The sequence below is a fragment of the Onychomys torridus genome, chromosome 7 (genome assembly GCF_903995425.1).
Source record: "Onychomys torridus chromosome 7, mOncTor1.1, whole genome shotgun sequence".
NCBI classification, from domain to species: domain Eukaryota; kingdom Metazoa; phylum Chordata; class Mammalia; order Rodentia; family Cricetidae; genus Onychomys; species Onychomys torridus.
Window position 1 is genome coordinate 85161371 of NC_050449.1, and position 20258 is coordinate 85181628.

General features: G+C 36.6%; 1 long non-coding RNA gene across 1 annotated transcript; it reads left to right on the plus strand.

The window, feature by feature from the left end:
* The first annotated feature begins 1256 nt into the window (after positions 1-1256).
* LOC118587730 lies at positions 1257-18614 on the plus strand. Its single transcript, XR_004945468.1, has 3 exons — positions 1257-1401; positions 17661-17840; positions 18488-18614. It is a non-coding gene; the product is annotated as an uncharacterized LOC118587730 (long non-coding RNA).
* Positions 18615-20258: the final 1644 nt, after the last annotated feature.

Here is a 20258-nt window from a genome sequence, read left to right on the forward strand (position 1 = left end):
TGATGTTTTCTGTCTAACTGTCTTAATGTTTCTTCCTAATTCTCTCATTCTTGGTGTTTTCCTTATCTCACTCTATTTTTCCCTTACAGCTTATATACCACAGCAAAATCTTTCAAGCAATATAAAAATTGCAATGTGGTTACTTTCTGTTTTTCAAATGAGTGATTACAAGGAAAACAAATAAAAAACAGCATGTTTTCCATATCCCTTAACAAATTAAACATTTTATGTATTAGAAGTGAAAAACAATCCCAAGAACCCATGTACATTTATGTTATAGATTAACAGAGTATAAGTAAGCAAGACATTTTTCTTAGTCAGTTCTTTTACTGACAGGCTGCACTTTGTGGTTAAGAAGAAAGGGCCAATCACTTTATTACTTATCTTGAAAGGTAATCTTATAAGGAATCTTAAAGGAGTCACAAACCTAAACTTCTTTACATTAAAAAGAATCAGTCAGCTCTACTTTAAATCTTTAGGGTGCATACCCACTCATAGTTTTTTATATCAGAAAGTAGAGGGCAAAAATGAGTATAAGAAATTAATCATCAACTTTGGTCATCAACCAATCCTAGCAAGAAAGGCACATCAGGTAATGATAATTGGGCTGGTTTGTTCTTGTTTCCTGACCTTAAAAAGTTCCTCATTCAACTATGTGCCTTTCTAAAACTTTAGATTGTCTTCTTGGGTTTTTCACCTCAAAGCTATTTAACAAAAACATCTTAGTCTAACTTTATTTTCAAAGCTTTGTATCTGCTATGATGCACTCCTAAACCTGTGAACACATCTGCCAATATTAAGATGAAAAGAATTTAAGTTACCTGGGCTACTGGGACTCAATTGTTTTTCTTAATCATTAACCTCAGCCACAGTCTATGTGGCTTCTCCTGAAAAACATACAAAGAGGAGATTCTATTAATTATCTAGGATATAATCTGGGTTTACAGAAAATTCAACCACAGAAAGTACAAATCAGGAGAGATCAATTAGAAACCCTTAATGATTTTCAAAAATTGCTGAGAGATATTAACTGGCTATGCCCCATAATTGAATTAGTCACTCGGGAATTAAGTAATTTTCTTCAAACCTTACAAGGTGATAAGGACTTACAAGTCTAAGAAAATTATCAGCTGATGCTGGGAGAGAATTGGCTCTAGTAGAAAATAAATTACAGGATGCACATGTGGATTGCTTGGTTCCAGAGCTTTATTGTATTCTTGTTATTTTACCTTCTACTCTTTCTTCTCTAGGAATTCTTATGCAGGTTTTGCTTCTGTTTCCACAAGAGAAGAAAAAGCTATGGATGCCATCAAGATTAATAAAGATTTAGATTTGAGCATGAGAGACTGCTTAATTAAGGAGAGGTGATAGTTCGTCAAACACTTGGCCATTCAATCCAAAGTAAGTGATAAGACTGAAAAATAGTGTCTTTCATTTTATCAGGTATGAATACACACACACACACACACACACACACACACACACACACACACACACGGGGGATAGGTATATTTATCCACACATACAAAAATACATTTAATTTCAAAAATGTTTTTAATTAAAAGACAATACTTTTTCCACTGCCAAAACCCATTTTGCCTTAACAAAGATATAACCTGCCAAAAAAGGAACTACCCAAAGATAGGGATGGGGCAGAGTTTTATTTTTGTCTTTCCAAGATTTTAAAAGCATCCAACTAAGTAATCTGGAGACCACCGGACAAATGAGACATCTGAAGAAGGACAAATCATCAACAGAAAATGTCCCAAGAAAAAAAAGTAAACTGGATCAATAGTATAGGACACCTTCAAAAGGGTAATATTTCATAAATTTTCCCAAATGCTCTCTACAAATAAAAAAAGCAAATAGTTTTTTTTGGTTCCAATTCAATCAAAAATTAAACTGGCTTTGGAGTTAGAGTATGGCTTGCTCATTCTCTAAACCCATGCATGCTTGCTAAAGAAAAATCCAAAATCTCTGTCTCATATCAGAAGAGCCACCTGATATGGGATGGAAGAAACCAAAATTAAGGAACTATTCTATTGCCACTAATCTCATACTTCTTTGGTTTCCACTTGATTCTTTAAAATTTTTCTTAAGGTGTAAATATTATCTCAAAGTTTATAAGATAATTATATGTCTATATATAAACTTTCTGTTGTGATATTAGTGGTTGTATAGAGTACTCACTAATTCTAGAAAAACATTTCATCTAACTTTCTTTATGTGTTTTTGGATTTGAGTCTGAAGCAGGCAATTGGGAACTAAGTGCATATACTCCAGATATACTTGATAGAATGTGGCTCTCTAATTTTTCAGAGATCATCTCTATATGCCATTTAAAATGTTTAAGTTTTTTGTAGTGAACCATGACCTTTCCTAATGGCAATATTTGAGGTCTCTGAAAGTGTGATATGGCCCTACAATGACAAATCCACCTGAACTGTGGTAATGCATTAAGCTGACAAACACCACCCAAAGATCAGTTTCAGACTACAAACTACTCAGGATAACTTCAAAGCTGCTAGCTGGGAGGGTCCAGCATCCCACATTACTCCAGCCAGGACTTCAGATGAGCCCTGCACTCTCCCATCACATAGAGACTGGACAGCAAATGATACAACTAGTTCTCCCAGCACTATCCCAATCTTCTCAGGGTCCTCTAAAGATGCTGTGCCCCCCCCCCCCAGACAGCAGGAAATAATTTGAAGAACACAACAGCCACCTTCCCAATAGGTGGGGTGGGGAATTTTTGATCATTTGATGCGTTATGGATGTTTGTCATTGTTTAGGGGGGGTTGTTGCAAGTTCTTACTGGTCATGGTCTAGGAGAAAACTAAGCAAAGGAAGTTAGATTCATGGATCTCTTTCTGAAAAGAGAAAAAAAGGAGAGGGATATAAGGATGATAGGATAAAAGGGTAGATTACTGAATTTACTTTTAAACAAAGAAACAACTATTCATCTCATATATTTTACATTGTTGTAAATTTTTGTATATTGATACAAATTTAAGGTTATTTGTGTTAGAACACACTGTATATGTGTTTCTACCTTGTTTAAGGTATTGTATCTACCTATGCAGTTTGTTTGAAAATTGAAGGTAAAGTTCTACTCCTTAAAAGTTATTATAACAAACTGTTTAGGATAATTAAAAAATTCAGGTTAGTCGTTAGTCATCCATAACAATCAAACTTTTTGTATGTTAGGTATGTTTTCAAGGTTAAACAGATATATTTTAAAGAGAGATAGGTGGTCCTTAACAACTTCAGAGATCCACAGAACATGGCAGTTAGGATGTTTTAATAACATAAGGCTTTCCATGAGAGTGAGATAGGTTGGCTCCTGGCAGCACCAATCTACTTCAAAAAGATGATGGGCATTGAAGAACCTCCATATGGAGTTTGCTTTCAATGTAGCAAAGCTAGCCACTGGGCAAGAAACTTCCCTTGCCTTGACTGCTGATACTATGCTGTCTAATTGGACAAGCAGGACACAAAATAAGATGGCTGCCGGACTTTGCCAAGGCAATGTAGAACAATCTTTCAAAACGCTTGCTTCACAGAAAAGTCTGTCAGATATTCTAGGGCTTATAGGCTGACTATGAATGCCCTGACATTGAAGAGTAAACTTGGGTGACTGTCCAGGCAGCCAGATGTCTCTGTCATTTCTGTACTTTGAGAAGTGCTCTGCACTTGCTGTTTACTCAAGTAATATTTTATTCCTCTTGGATTTCTGATGGGGTTGAATACTAGATCATTATACCATTTTCTTGGTTACCAAATTCAGAAAAGAAACTTACAAAAGAGATACAAAATTTATAAGGCTGAGAAACATAAAATCCTAAGTTGTTTATGAAAACGTTTTAAGGTCTAAAAAGATATTTTTAGGATGGTAACAGAAGTTATGATAGAAAGTGGTTTAGGTATAAAACCATAGACTCATCAAGATAGGATAGATAATAGAGTAGTTTCTCCAAATTTGCCACATACAAATGGACCGGTTATTGTGAAGGTAATCCTTACTTGATAATTGTTCTTATTGTATATAGTTTTACTGTGTTAAGAGTTATAAAACTTCCCTAGCAACTAGTTGACAGAAAGTAATCATAGTCAGAGGCTATCTGGAAGATGATAGGGTGATACTGAGGAAGTAGTAGGGAGGGACCTTTGTGTGATTTTTTTTCAGAGCTGAAGGGAAGTCTCCTTCAGAGATGCCAGCAAAGAGATAAGATCAGCTAGTTGCTACTCAGCCTCTCCAACCTAGCAGGTTTTTACCCTAGCTTTGGGCTCCTGAGTCTTATTGACAAATGGAATAATAGGGATTTAGTTAAAGCTATATTTGTTGGCAGCAACAGAGCCAGGGTCTGTGGGAATGGAATTCCCACCAGAGCAGCCAGGCCACTGCCAGAGAAGCAGGTCAGTAACTGCAGAGTTGCAATTACTGGCTGAAATAGTAGTAGGTTAAAGCGTAGCCTCTGTGCTACCAGAAAAAAACAACAGGTATGCCCTATATTCTCATTTTTGCTGTGTTGTTTTGGACACCATCCTTTAGAAGTGAATTACCAATCCTCAAACTACAAAACTAAGTTTGGTCCAGAATCTCTGACTGACTCAAATCTTACTCTCTTCATGCACTTATCACAAACCCACTTTTAGAGATTTAGCAAATTGGAGTTAATCTGAAAACCCTCTGGCTTTCCATTTACCTGTGTGAGAGATAAAACGAGTCTATGTTATGCCTTGCTTATCTCAAGGAAGCTACCTTCTTTTCTTCAGAGGTCATCACTACAGAAAGGCACGCCTTGCTTGGCCCTCTTTCGAAAATACTTACATGCATGGGAGAAAGAACTGTAGCATATGTCCTTCTGTGTCTAATTTCACTTAGCACAATGTATGCAGTTACGTCATTTTGAAAAAAAAATGTCAGCATATCTGTGGATACATAATATTTTGATATATATGCAAACCACATTTTCTCCCTCCATCCATCTATTGATAAGTAGTTACCTTAATATCATATTGTAGTCATGTTGAATTATGTAGCAATAAACATGAACATGCAAATGTTTCTTCACATGCTGGTGCCATTTTCTTTCAACATGTACTCAGAAGTGAAAATGGGGGAAAGGGTATGCTAAAAGTGGTGACCCAGATGTGCAATGATGATGAATGGAGGGAGAAACAATGAGAGGTTGTTTAACTGGTCCAAGAAGACAATGAAGTTATAGTATTCTTCAGCACAGCTTAGGAACTGTCCAGAGAAATATAGTGTTTTTAATGAGAAGATAAAGTTCAATATCTCTAAACAGTGAGCAATGATAAGGAGATGGGGGTATTGATTACCCCATTTGATCAGCGCATATTGTATAGGTGTGTTGGAAAATCAAACTATACTTCAGCAATCATTATGATTATTATTTGTTAACCAAAATTTTAAAGTTTCTGTGGAGGTGGAAATGTTAACTATCCTGACCTTTCACATACTGTACAAGTATAAAGTTAATGTTTTGTAACTCCCAAATAAAAACAATAATTTTTAAAAACCTTCTAGTCTTCCAAAGTCACTTCCTTCTTATTCTCAGAACTCAATATCATCAGCAATATAATTTATTCACTTTTTTGCAAGAAGTTACAAAGGGGCTAGCTAGAGAGATGGCTCACTTGCTGCTCTTACAGAGGACCAGGTTCTATACCAAGCAGCCACATCAAGCAGATCATAACTACTATAACTTCAGCATTTCCAGTGTCCTCTTTTGGCCTCTGAGGGGACCTTCACACACATTGGGCACATACATACACCCAGGCGCATACATACACCCAAGCTCGCATGCATGCGTGCGCACACACTCACAACACACACACACACACACAACACACACACACACACACACACACACACACACACACACACACACACACTACACACACACAAAGTAAATAAATATTTTTTTTTTAAAAAAGAAAGACTCCAAAGTCTGAAAAAGTAAAGATGTTGCCTGCAATGTTTATACTGTATCTTCATTCTTCATACAGTGACTGGTAAGAATCAGAGGCTAAACAAAAGTCATCAAGGTTGAATAAATACCCTATTGACAAAATTGTATGAGGGTCATTATGAAAAGACTATCAAAGGAAGAGTTTTAAAAGGTATGGACAAGGATGACATCATTAAAATTATTGTGTTCCTAGACAGGATCAGTGATTGAGATCATAGCAGAAATATTCATTGGCCATAAGAAGAATGTCTGTAGGTTGGAAGTGAAAAACATTTTATCCTCAGTCTCATTCTCTGCTCTTAAACTCTTGTTAGCCTTTCAGCTAGAAATTTTGTTCTGTGATTCTAATCTACTAAAAATTCTTTTGCCTTACCTTCTTTTCTAAAACTCTCTTGCTTTGGGAGCTTGCAGTCAAGAATCCAGTGTATGTCTTTGAGGTTAGCACGGGAATCTAGAGAGATAATAACTGTTTTTTTTTTTTTAATCTCTTTCAGAACAATAAGTTCCTGGTAGACAAAGCTGCTGGTTGGGGAAGTAGAAGTATGTTATGGTGTTTTAGACATTTCGTTCCAGAAGAAAAACCAAAGGAAACCTTAGGTTGCAAAATGGACAACCTGCAGCCATCACAGTAGCTTCTGGAATGAATTAACAGTGGTGGTTATTTTATTTACTGTTGCAGCTGCTCCAAGAACAGTGATTCCTGGAGGATAGTGGGCAGAGTTTGTAGAGAAGAGCCTTCATAGATAGATAGAAGCAATCAATGACTTTGTAAATTTCTGGACTAGGAAGCCATTTTTAAATTAGTAAATAACCTAAAAAAAATTAACAAAATTCCAGGGACAAGTTGCCTGCACTGGACAAACAAAAACTTAGGCCAAAGGAAACTCTATCACAAATAAGTTAGTTGTCTTAGCAGAGGGGAAGAAGGCTGAAACCCAAATTTCTTCAGAGTGGAAAGTCAATGAAAAACCAAGTCCTTAGTTGATGTGGCATAAATGGATTAAGTGATATATGATTTCAATGTTAACTCAAGACATGCTCATATATGCATCGCATATAAATTTCTTACAGACATCACTCATCTGTGCCCAGACTCAACACTACAGAAACACATCACATAGGAATTCTGGCTATATGTGCTCTTTTTCTCTTTCCTTATTCTACATATTTTCTCACTTTCCTTGCCAGTCTTTCTCACTCAATGTCTTCATATGCTTCTTTGTGACCAAAGGACCCATGATCCTTCAATATTCTGACTCTCTGGGCTCTCAAGCCTTTGGTTTTTTTCCATTAGTTTGCTTTACATCCCTGGAATCCAGCTGATAGGATTAGTCTACTTTTTAACTTCTAAAGAATAGTTTTGTGCCTGGAGCATAGTCACAACACTCTGGTTCTCTTATGGAGAGGCCTTGAATGTGGGCAATTTTTCTGTTATGTCTGTTTCATTTAGTTAAGGAAAGAAAGAGTTAGATTGTGTAGCTTGTGATTCTGAGACATGAGAAGCACTGCTTTCTACAGCAGGTTTTCTGGAACACACATACTCAGGGCCCTAAATTTCTGTGTAAAAGCATACTTACCCTGAGACTATAGGAAAATAACTACAATTATCTAAAAGGGCTTAAAAATGATTTTTTTCTCAGATACATAGTGTTAGGGGGCAAGATTGTCTTCATGTAATTCAACCAAAACTCCAACATCATGACAGCATGAATGAAGATATTAAATACAATTGTTCTTATTAAGCTCAATATGAAAGACATTTGCCAATTGTTGTACTACTGTTTTAGGGCATAGTTATATATCATACAATGTTATTCATATTAAAATGATAACATTGCTAGTTTAAATTGGCACACACTATTAAAATGTAGGCATTTTATACTGTATTTTATTGTGGTGCCAAAAAGTGAACCCAAGACCTTATGCATGGTTGGCATCAAATGTCTTATTTCTGAGCTACATGCCCAGGCCCATATAACATCTATTTTAGCTTAAAACTGTAACTATAGATGAAAGTAGCCCACACAAATACAATGATTTTGGTGTTTTTAGTAACTTTCAGGTATATAAGGTATTTCAACAACAAAAACTTGAGAATCTCTGGCCTAGGTAAATAAATATACAGCATCAAGGAAGTGAACATGTGATATGCTTTTATAATAATTTAGTGTCTACAGCATATGCCAGTGTCTGTAAAAAATACAAAGCAGGGAGGGAATTGAGAAAACAGGAGGATAGTTATCGCTGAAGGAGGAGGCTAACATGGGAATTCATGATTAGGACAAGTGTGGGAATCCCCAGAGCTGGAGCAGTGGGGCACATGGGGACAGCTGCTTAGAACTTCCACACAGATGACATCTAACTTTTTATTATGTAGAAACCAAAGGCTTTCTTTCTTCTTCCTCTCCCCCTCCCTCCCTTCCTTCCTCCTTTCTTCTCCCCCTCCCTCCCTCCCCCCTCCCTTTATCTCCCCCTCCCTCCCTTCCTTTCTTTTTTTACAATCTAATCCCTGAAAATATAGAGTCAAGTGAACAAGTGAATTTTTGAATTTTTGAACCATCTCATAGACAGAATTTTTGTTTTGTTGTGGTTGCTATTATATACATATCATTCATTCAGATTTTTCCCATGCAGAGAGAGAAAAAATGAGGGAAAGTTTGTCTTAGAAAATGTAATAAATTAGGGCTCAGTGGAATGAAAAAAAAAAACTTTTTTAATTCCAAGCATAACTAAATAACAAATAAATAAATAACTTGAAGTTAGATAGCATGAGTAAATCTTACGCTGAACCTCAAATTAAACTAAAAAAAAATTCTTTTTGTTCTAGGAGAGCCAACATCATCTTTATTCATTATATGAACAGTGTGAAAAACAGTCTGTCAATTTCTAATCTAGTACATGACTGAAAGGTATAGAGCTGAAGTTAGACCAGAGTTAGAGTGACTCTCACACTTGATCAAAAAAATTCTCCCCTTGTGGAAAAGTCCACGTGGCCTCAGCTCTACAAAAAGAACTAATACAAGCAACTGGGTAAAGCTGTGAGTGAGAGAAGTGGCCCTTCCTAGGGAAGAGCACACCAACTGGTTGTCCAGGGCCAAACAGTCAGCCCTGAAAACATACATGCAAGTTACATGATATGGACTCAATCAGTTATAATCAAGAATATATATGCATATACAAATACATATGTGCATGTAATTATAACTGATGAAATGAGAGATCATGCATTTGAAGGAGTATGGAAAGGGTATATGGGAAGGTTTGGAGAAAGGAAAGAGAATGGAGAAATGTAAATAAAATAAAATCTTGAAATAAACAAAAAAAGACTTAAAAGTGTGCACAAATGTGAGCTCTAATAATAACAATAATAATAAATTTCCCCTTGCAGTTGGCATTCAAAGCAGTTTGGATTACTACAAACAAACTAACGGAACCAGAAAGGGATGTGGTGGGTCCACTGTGCTTCTGTGTCTTACAAAGATATCATGTCCCTTTCAGGCTCTTCTGTGAAAACACTGAATATTGTTAAATAGTGTTAAACTCATGGCTCAACTCCACCTCAAATATTTGCTCAGTGACAGTCATGTGGAAAGGCCTTGGTGTGGCTCTGAGCATGCCATGTGTCCAGGGCATGGGAGGTAATAAAAGCCACTACCTGATGAGATTTCCTCACACAGGCAGAACATCTTGAGGCATAAAACCTGATCTCACAGCTGAGCACCACTTCCCTAAAGGAGATGATGTTGATAAAACTTGCAGTGATTAATGGAAGCATCAATGATGACAAATTGTGTTAGCACAGCCTGGTGAGGAAGACCATACCTCACTCTCCATGGCAGAGTCTTCATGCTTTCATAAGTCAAAGTACAACTTTATTCAAACTATGCAATAAAAAGTCACTTCAGATTTCTTTTATAAAGCTGTACTCGAAAGCCTCAACAACACTTGACCAGGAGGGAACCGCATAGATTTAGGCCACTTTGCTGGGTGATTCTATGAGGAGAGTACCTGCATCTCACTAATGTGTTACTCCATCATGTTAAATCACCCGCACATTTATTTCACAACTGGAATTGATACCTTGATTTCTTAGTTAAATTTGGAAACTGTACCATTTATAATATTTAGAAAATATAATAATAGTATACATTCTAAATATTATAAATGGTACAGATTCTCTCACACTACTGTAAAAAAATAAATCAGACCACGATTAAACAAAGAGGGGCCTGGTGGATGCCCTCTCCCCTCTGAAGTGGGCCAGCACATAAGATCACTCCAGGAGTAACACTGATTTCTGTTGACTGTAGCCAATATGAGAAACTGTCTTTGTTTAAGAGGGAAAAAAAAAGTATTAAATTTGAGCCACTTCTGTGGCTATACCCTTTTAACCTTCTTGATAATACTAAGTAAGATTTATATGTAAAAATTCCAAAAGTTTCTGGTATATGGAGCCGTTATAAATCATATTCGTGCTAGGAACCTGTTAGTTGTATTATTTTCTTTGACTGGATTCGAGCCATGGTGACATCATACAGCAGGTCATGTGTGTGGAGTTATTCTGCTGCTCTGTCCACCACAGGATAAACACATGCACAGCCAGCTCTGTAGGCTGTAGACTGATAATGTAATCTTATGTTTTCATAGCAGTTGCGGTGACTGGAAGAGCCCTTGATAATAAACTGTGAGGGCTTTAAAAACCAAGAGGCTGAGCTGGAGACATGGCTCAGTGGTTAATAGAACTTACTGCTCTTGCAGCAGACCTGGGTTTAGTTCCCAGCACACACTGATGACTCAGAACCATCCTTAACTGCAGCTCAAGAGCATATGATGTTCTTTTTTACTCCATGAGCACCAGGCATGCATGTGGTGCAGACAAAAAAAATCATACACATAAAAATAAATATAAATAAATTATGTTTTAAAAAAACCTAGAAGCTCCATGATACCTTTTAAGGGGAAATTCTCTGAAGAAAGATTTAAACAATCTAATACCAAAAAACATTTGAATTTTGGTACATCAATCACAAATTTAAATCTTATTTAAAAGCACTTAACAAGGTTCTCATTTAATTCAAAATCTGCCTTCTAGTTTCTGTATGTGTGTGAGTGTGAAGTCTATTTCTTCTTCACTCCCAGAACATTCTGCTTCCAAGTCTAAGATGTTTTTTCACAATGTAGGTTCTGTTCTATTTTGTTATCTGTAAATAGTCTTGTATGATGAATGAAAAGTATTTTAAATATGAATAGGATTTCATTTCTATGACTCACTCTAAGTTGTTTTCTTCTGTAGAACCTCAGCCGCCAGGTGCTGACCTGGGTCTACTCCTCTGCCAGCAGCCCAGCAAATCTGGCTTCCAGGCTTGGAGACATGTCCATGTAGGACACACTGGCCGAGAAGTACAAAACACATGCTTAGTGTGAAAGTTCTGTCTTCTAATATTTTTCTGCCAAATTTCATTCAGTATTCTAGACTCATTTAAATTGTTTCTGGTTTCATGAGAATACGTACCAATACGATTTCATTAATATTAGGTCTGCTTGTCTATACAAAGCAAAAAAAAAAAAAAAAAAAAAAAAAGTCAAGTTTAAATGTGTTACAGACAACCCAAGTCCATTTTTATAAATCCCTAAAAACCCACAACTTGTCCTTTAAAAACTCTCACATCTCAACAGCCTGGGAAAATGTCAACTAGTGTACAGTAAGCAGCTTACAAGAGGAAACTCTACAGCATGCTTGCTCACCATGCTCATGGGGAACAGACTGGCTTTCACAGCACTGCTATGGCTTCTTATAAAGCCAGGAAGCACACAGTTTCATAAACTCACCATAATTGTATAGGTGCTAGAGAGCAATTTTATGAGCACCAATTCCTCCCCATTTCCCACTGATTTCATTATTAGATTAGAACGTTTCTCCACTAGAAAACATTGTGGTTCTAATTATATCTTCTTATTTCAAACTTTATTCTTTATTTTTTATTTTGGATAAAAATTCACAAACCACAATGTAAAGCCACAAAATGACATTTTTTTTTATACTTATACTAAAGACTTCCATGTTTCAAGAAACAGAGGTATGCCCCAGCTGAACTCCTGAGGTACAAAAATGAACAATTAGCCACAATATAGAAAAGTTCTCTCTAAAAGTCTTTATTATCAACTCAACTCCAGGTTACCGGAATTGTATCTAAAAAGAAGTGGAGACAGAGACTCACAAACAACGATTAAAAGAGAAGAACACATGAAAATAACGAGGTGCTACCATAACAACATTCAGATTATGGATTTGGGTTCAACATTACATGAGATAAATCTTGTTTTATTGGCTACCACATAGAATGTAAACCAGATATATCTTAATTACTGTAAGCCTGCTCAGAAGAGGGAACCAATGAATTGGGTCATTATATTTGTCAAAAAAAGGCGAGAAAAAAGTAAATGTATTCATTCATTCATCAGGTGGTTATTACATGCCTGCAGTTTCAAGGCGCTGTGCCAGAGCTTCAGGGGAATGCAAACAAGAGTCAGGCATCCCTGCCTCAAAAGAAAATACAGCCCTTGTGTGAGGACCTTGGTACATTCAGAAACACTGCCATTCTTCCCTCACGAGAGAAAATTAAATAAAGGATGGAAATTGCTTAAACATTCGCTTGTTTCCTTACTCTGCAGATAAGTAGATCTTGTGAGCTTCTGGCAATAATCATCCATGTGTTAATATAAGCAATTGCACTCATAGAGACAGAAGAATTTAGAAAGGAGCATTTGGTGCAGAGGGATACCAGACCAGGCAGAGGAGAAGGGAGCTTTCTTAGCCGATCTGAAAAAACTCTTTAATTGATAAAACTGTGGACTGTGTTCCTTTTTCTCATGGAATTTTGGCAATATCAATTAAATTCTTCAGTGGCTAAACTAATGCTGATAATAAAGTTTTAAAAGAGTGTGTGTTTAGTATGTTGGTCACTCAGTTTATTCATGAGTTTCCAAAAGCTAACATTGGTTGACTGTAAGTTCAAATTCCACTGTGAAACAATGCAATTCTTGAAAAAGAAGTTTTAAAAAGCTCATGATTTAGGTTATTGAATTTAGGAGATCAGATTACATAATTTTCACACAAGTGAAAAGGTTACTTTGTCCTCTGTACAGAACATGGGGGCCAAAAAAGTGGTCCAGCTTTGAATGTGTACCAGTAAAATGGAGATTTACTCCCTACAGACTGTGGAGTACAAGAACACAAAGAAGACCAGCCTAACAAAGAACAACACTTCAATGCCACAGGGAACTGAAAAAGCACACGGCTTTTCTTTCTTATCCTCTTCAGGAGCCACAGTATAACAGCCAGGTTTAAAAGCTGAAATCTAATGCTAGGTTTAAAAGCCATGCTACTCCCGTTTTCAGAATGGAGGTTTTGTCTGGAGATAAGATACATCAGAAGAAAAGGTGGACATTGACAGGTGGAGCTGCCCCCAATAAAATGATTGACTTCTCATCTCATTAAAATTGTCTACCTACACTGGACCCAACTTTGGCACATTCACCTCTCTCTGGTGTGTTGAACATCTTCTTACTGTATTTTAAGGGTATTTGAGGCATTTGAGGTAAACCTTCATATAGAGTGTCTAAACAAGCAAAGGAGCTAGATGATAAAGAAGTGCAAGCACGAAACGGAATATAACAAGATCAAAAAAATTATCTACATGTGACACAGAAGCAATATAGTTGAATAATCAAAACAAAACAATTGTTATTTAATGATGAGCATTCAGAAAAAATACACTCTTAAATTTCAAATTATGACACACAAATTTTGAAAGTGGTAGATAAACTTACAGGATTTTCTAAGAAGCAAGAAAATGAAGGCAAAGGTGTCCCACAATGGGTGAGAGACAGAGATGCCCTGCAACAGCACTCAGGAGAGTTTTATTTGGTGGGGGAAAGGGAGAGGGGAAAAGGAGAGAGAGAGAGAGAGAGAGAGAGAGAGAGAGAGAGAGAGAGAGAGAGAGAGAGAGACAGAGAGAGAGAGACAGAGAGAGACAGAGAGACAGAGAGACAGAGACAGAGAGAGACAGAGACAGAGAGAGAGAGAGACAGAGAGAGACACAGAGAGAGAGAGAGACAAAGAGAGAGAGAGAGACAAAGAGAGAGAGAGAGAGACAAAGAGAGAGAGACAGAGAGAGAGAGAGAGAGAGAGAGAGAGAGAGAGAGAGAGAGATGTGCATGCTACCTCTTGGCAAGAGGGAGAAGAGAGAAATCCAGCAAAGATGGAGAAATCTTTTCTTAAAGGGGACAGTAACATAGGATGACATCAGGATGATGGGCCGGCCAATCTGCTTTTTGGCCAGGATTCCAAGAAGTGGGACTGAATGCTAACAATGTGCACATAGACAATTTGCATCTTATTTGTATCTCTTCAATTTTCTTCTCTTATCGGTCTTGCAAGTGCTCCAAGCACTCTGGTGAAAAAGTGGGAACAGTTGACATCACCCTCTTGTTTCTGATTTTAATGGGGTTGCTTTGAGTTTTCCTCCATTTAGATGATGTTGGTTCTGGGTTTTCTTATTATTTTGAGTATGTTCCCTGCAGTTCTATTGTCTCTAGGATTTCTATTGTGAAGGAGTATTAGATTCCATCAAAGTGTCTATTGAAACAATCATGTAAATTTTATTTTAATGTTCATGTCCTAATTTGAAAGAAAATGGCCCCCAAGGGGAGTGGCACTACTAGAAGGTGTGGATTGTTGGAGTGGGTGTAGCCTTGTAGGAAGAAGTGTGTCACTGTGGGGGTAGGCTTTGAAGTCTCCTTTGGTCAAGTTATGCTCAGTGTGACACAGTTCACTTTCTGTTGCCTGAGGATCAAAATGTAAAGCTCTCAGCTCCTTCTCTAGCACCATGTCCACCATGATGATAATGAACTAAACCTCTGCAACTGTAAGCCACCCCAATTAAATGTTTTTCCTTTGTAAGAGCTATCACGGTCGTGGTGTCTCTTCACAGCAATAGAAACTCTAACTAAGACAGTCCATTATACGATTTATTAATTTATTGATTTTCATATGTTGAATGACTCCTGTTTCTCCAAGAAAAACCAATTTGATGTGCTAGATGACCTTGTTTATATATGTCTGTATTTGGACTACAAGTACTTTATAGGGGACTTTTACATGAATATTCATGGGAAAATTTGGTTTTCTTTTTTTGTTGCTGTTGTTTTGTTTTTACCTGGGTTTTAGTACTAGAGCAATACTGGCTTTATAGGAGCTTGGGACCCTTCCTTCTGTTCCCTTCCTTCCTTTCTTTATGAATAATTTTAAAATTGTGGTCGTAGATCTTTAAAAGTCTGGTAGAATTCTGCTATGAATCTACCTAGACCTGGGCTTTTTTTCTTTTAAAATTTACAGACTTATTACCGTTTGATCTCTTTATTTGTTAAGAGTTTATTTAAATTATTGAACTGTTGGTCTAATGATAGTAGTTTAGAAAATTTAGAACCATGTCCATTTCTTTTAGATTTTCTATCTTAATAAAATATAGAGTTTTAAAATCTGCCCTTATAATATTCTGAATTTCATTTGTGTCTGTTGTAATGTTTCCCTATTTATCTTCAATTCTTTTGGTTAATTGCACCATGGGTCTGTCAACCTCTTCTGAAACAAACAAACAAACAAATAATTCTTAGAAATCTTGATTCTTTGTTACTTCAAAAATTTTTTTTTTGCTTTGTTTTGTATTGGTCTTAATAATTTCTGCTCTGATTTTTATTGTTTCTTCCCACCTCTCGGTTTTTTTGTTTTTACAAAATTCTTGAATTGCATTATTAAGTCAGGTTTTGTGTTTGTGAGTGCATTTTTTTTCTATTTTTCTTTTTAAATGTAGGCACTTAGAACTCCAAACTTACGAATTAGGACTGCTTTAATGTGTTTCTGAGAGTTTTATACATTGCATTTTCACTTCATTTAGTTTCAGGATTTCAAATATTTCTTTCTTTGTTTCTTCTTAGACCCACTCATCATTCATTGATGTGTTGCTTCATCTCCATGGGTGTGTGTAATTACTAGAGACTTGTTTGCTGTTGCTTTTTTAGTTTTATAGCAGTGTGATCACATAGTTATTTCTAATCTATCTGAACTTAAGATTTGTTTTGTGTCTGATCATGTGATCCACTTTACAGAAGCCTCCATGAATTGCTGAGTAGACTGTACATTTTTTTGTTGTTTTTGTGGAATAATTTGTTTTTTTTAAGCTATAACACTATGGGGATTTTTTTCTGGACCTGTCTGTTTAGTGTTTTTCATTCTTCCTGTATTTGCATGTATATGTTTTTCCTTAATTTGGGGAAGTTTCCTTCTATGGTCTTGTTGAAGATCTGGTCTATTCCATTGGCCTGGAATTTGTCTCCTTCTTACCTAGTCATAAGTCAAGGATTTGGTCCTTGCACTGTGTCCCATAGTTTCTGCATGTATCTTCCTTGTGTATTTTGTTTGGCTAATTTTTTCACATTATTTGCCTATGGGGTCTAATGCACCTACTTTATCTTTTAGTCTTGACATTTTATCTTCAATCATTCTACTTGTAAGACATTCCACTGAGTTCTCTAATTTAGCTATAGAGTTTTTCAAGTTCATCTTAATTTCAGTTTAGCTCTCTTCAATAATTTTATCTCTTTATTGCAAATCTTGGATTATCTTCATCAGTTTATTTACTTTGTGTTTTCTTGGGCACCAGTCAGGCATTTATTGCCATTCTTTTTAAGTTTATAAAATGTTTTTTGTCTTCTTTAGTATCTCTGAATTCTTTGATGAAGGTCATGATTATTCTATGCAATAGATCTACTGGATGCCATTTTTATGAGACTTGTAGATATGGGATGAGATATACTACAATGAATGGGGTATGAAACCCAGACTAGGTATGGGATTAGAGAAGGTACAGGCAAAGGAAGAGTGTAGAAGGCTCATCAGACTGGAAAGGAGCACAGGATGTGAAACTTTGGATAGGTCATGAAGTTTGAATGTTGTAGGCATGCTAGGGTCAGGCTGGCTCTCCAGGTAGTGCTGGTGCACAGGATCCAGAATGAATATATTCTAAAGTGACACTGTGTCCATCACTCTGAGGACAGAACTATTAAAGCCGTAGGCCTAAAGAGACTGTAATCCCCCATAGGAATCTCATACTGAGAGAATGAAAAGGCTGAAGCCTGATACCAGAGTGATCCTGCCTCACTGAAAGAGATTTCAAGTATTTCAAAGAACTTAGTAGGCTACCCTATGGAGAGATGGGGATAAAGATGGGCCAGTGGTGAACAGGATCACCACTCTGCTGGGACTGCTGCTATGCACATAACCCTGTCCCTCTATTTAATCTCATTTTGGGACCCCAAAGACAGACTGGAGGGGGATCACTGAGACTCTTTGTCCTTTTCCCCAATGTCTTCACACTGGGCAAGTCTTCTTCCTTATAAATTTTATAATTAATGTGGTTGTTCTGATTGCCTTCTCAAAGACAGGTGGCTGAACCAGGCTTCTGGATATACAGACTGTGACTCCAACGTCTGGTAACAGTTTCTACATTCCAGGTTTTACATTAGGATCTTTGATTCATGTTAAATGATTTTTGCTCAGAGTGAGACATATGGATCTACTTTGTCTTTTTTTATGTGTTTTCCCAGCACTTTTCACACAACTAAGAAATGGAACCCAGCCTAGATGTTGATCAACAGATGAATGGGTAAGGGAAATTGCTACATATGCCCAATGGAATTTCATTCACCTGTAAAGAAAAATAAAACTATCAGGAAAACAGAAGAAACTTAAAATTGCATTAAGCAAAGTGGCCCAAACTCAGAAAGGTAAATACTAAATATTTTCATTCATATGTAGATTCTACATTATAATTTTTATGTATGTGCAGATGTGTGTATATCTATCTGTGTTATAAAACTGGAAAGGAGACATGGAAAGGGCAGAAAAAGTCTTAAGGGAGGGTTGGGAAAGAAAAAAAAGAAGTGAATAAACAGAATAAATGTGGTGTGAGAACAAAAGGTCATCTAACTAATGGAGAGAAGGGACAGAAGAGGTGGGAGAAGAGGGTAGGGGAGAGAAGTGGGAAGGGAGGATCAACCAAAACAAAGTAAGCATAAAAATGCCACCAGGAAACCCACTGCTCAGTATGACAAACTTAAGACCAAAGAAATTAACAATAATAAAATGAAAAAGGAAAACAACTTTATGCCAAAGAGCTTAGAGAATGTTTAAGTTAGGTGACAAGCCCTTTTGGTCCACAGTAAAAACTACAAATAAGAAAGGCAAAAAGAAGGAAGGAAGGAAGGAAGGAAGGAAGGAAGGAAGGAAGGAAGGAAGGAAGGAAGGAAGGAAGGAAGGGGAAAAAAGAGAGAGATTGCCTCATATTCTTTATGCTCGGTGTAAATATTTGGTTATTATTATTTTTCAAGGTAATTGAAGTTTCAAAATTGTATCTTTCCTTGGTTTGTTACAGTTTTAAGAAAGGAATGACACAAATGAACATGCATAATATTTCGGCACCAGGGCTGACAAGAAGACTCAACAAAGTCTTGTTTCTAAGTCTGATGACCAGAGTTCAATCCCCAGGACTCATGTGGTGGAAGGAAAGAACTAACCTCTACAAGTTCTTCTTTGAGCTGCACACATGTGATGCAGCATGGACACACACACACACACACACACACACACACACACACACACACGAAACAAATAAAAATGTGATAATTTCTTTAAATGAAACAATACAAAAGATTATAAACCTAATGTTTTATTACTTAATGGTAGAGCAATATCAAACACATTTTACAACTTTAAACAAGGAATCTAGTTATTTAAATTTTTTTAATTTAAGACATTGAAATATCTTTAAAATATCTACATCATATCTATATCCAATACTCAAATAGCATTTTTTTCTAACAAACTTTTATTGATATGCACTATAGATCTGAAAAAACCAGTAGTGTATAGGTACTAGAAGGGAGAGAGTTGGTTCATCTGGACTCCGGCAGGGTCTGGAATGCACTGGCAGTATGGCCACTGCCAGCTTTCCTCAAGTCTTGGGTAAAGATGGTTCCTGTTTTGGTTCAGCAGTGAAAACAGCAACAGTTCTTGCCTTTGTTGCCCTGCTGACACCTGTGACCTTCCAATGATGACTATGTGAATAGCCTTGAATGGAATAAAGAAAAAAAGAGATTTTCCTGCTTTTAGGATTCATTTTTTTTTTTTGACATTTTTGCTTCATGGACTTTATAAATGTTATTTGTTTTGAACTAGGCAATAAATATCCAGCTGAAAAGCTGAACAATTCAAATGAGCCATTAAAGTAATTAATTTCATAGTGTTTTTCATTTTATGGGTTTAAAGCTTTCATGGAAAAACTGAACCTTATTTAAAAACATACTTTAAGTGATCACATGGCTTTTACAGCCTATACCTGTATTTTTTGGTAAATGTCGATTATCCTTTGAACTTAGTAGTTTTTCCTTTGGGATAAAATTCATGTTAATTATTTCTAAATTGTGACTTTTAACACTCGTATTAGTGGCTAGAAGAAACAACTTAAGAGTTCCCACATGCTTTAACAAGGTAACATTACAGTTACTTAGAAAAACACCATGATTAAAAGAAAGATAAATTAGAGGGCAGTTTCCAAATGGCTGCTTTTTGATACTGGAGTGGTATGATGACAAAGTCAGAGGACTTTATAACACAGGTGTCTGCAAGGAGCTCAAGAGCATTTCATGTGCCGTGAGCAAGAGAGCTGCATGCTCATTATGGCGAGGTTCACAAAGTATCAAATGGCACTGAGCTTTGCCATCTGCGCCTGTAATCCAGAAAATTATACCTGATGCAAAGTACAGCTTTGGAAACCTGTAATGTAATGGAAACTATTCTAAAGGAGACAGCATGGGCTTTCTGGGGTGGTGTGTGCAGACTCAGTGTGGAATGGCCACACTACAGGGTTTTCTCAATTGGCACACCCTTTCAAGTACACACTCTTTTTCAGTTCCATGGCAAAGGTGTTTCCTGTAATGCATGCCACAGAGCTCATACTCCAGACTGAGAGTGGTATGAATGATTTCATGATATACATCTGAATAATGGCCATTTGTCTAAGACCAAAGCTTTATAACTTCTACTACTTTATATTCTGTTCATAGCATCATGTAGCATCATTATCTACAATTACTTTCATTACTGATGGATCTCTCTCTCTCTTTTTTTTTTTTTTTCCTACATTA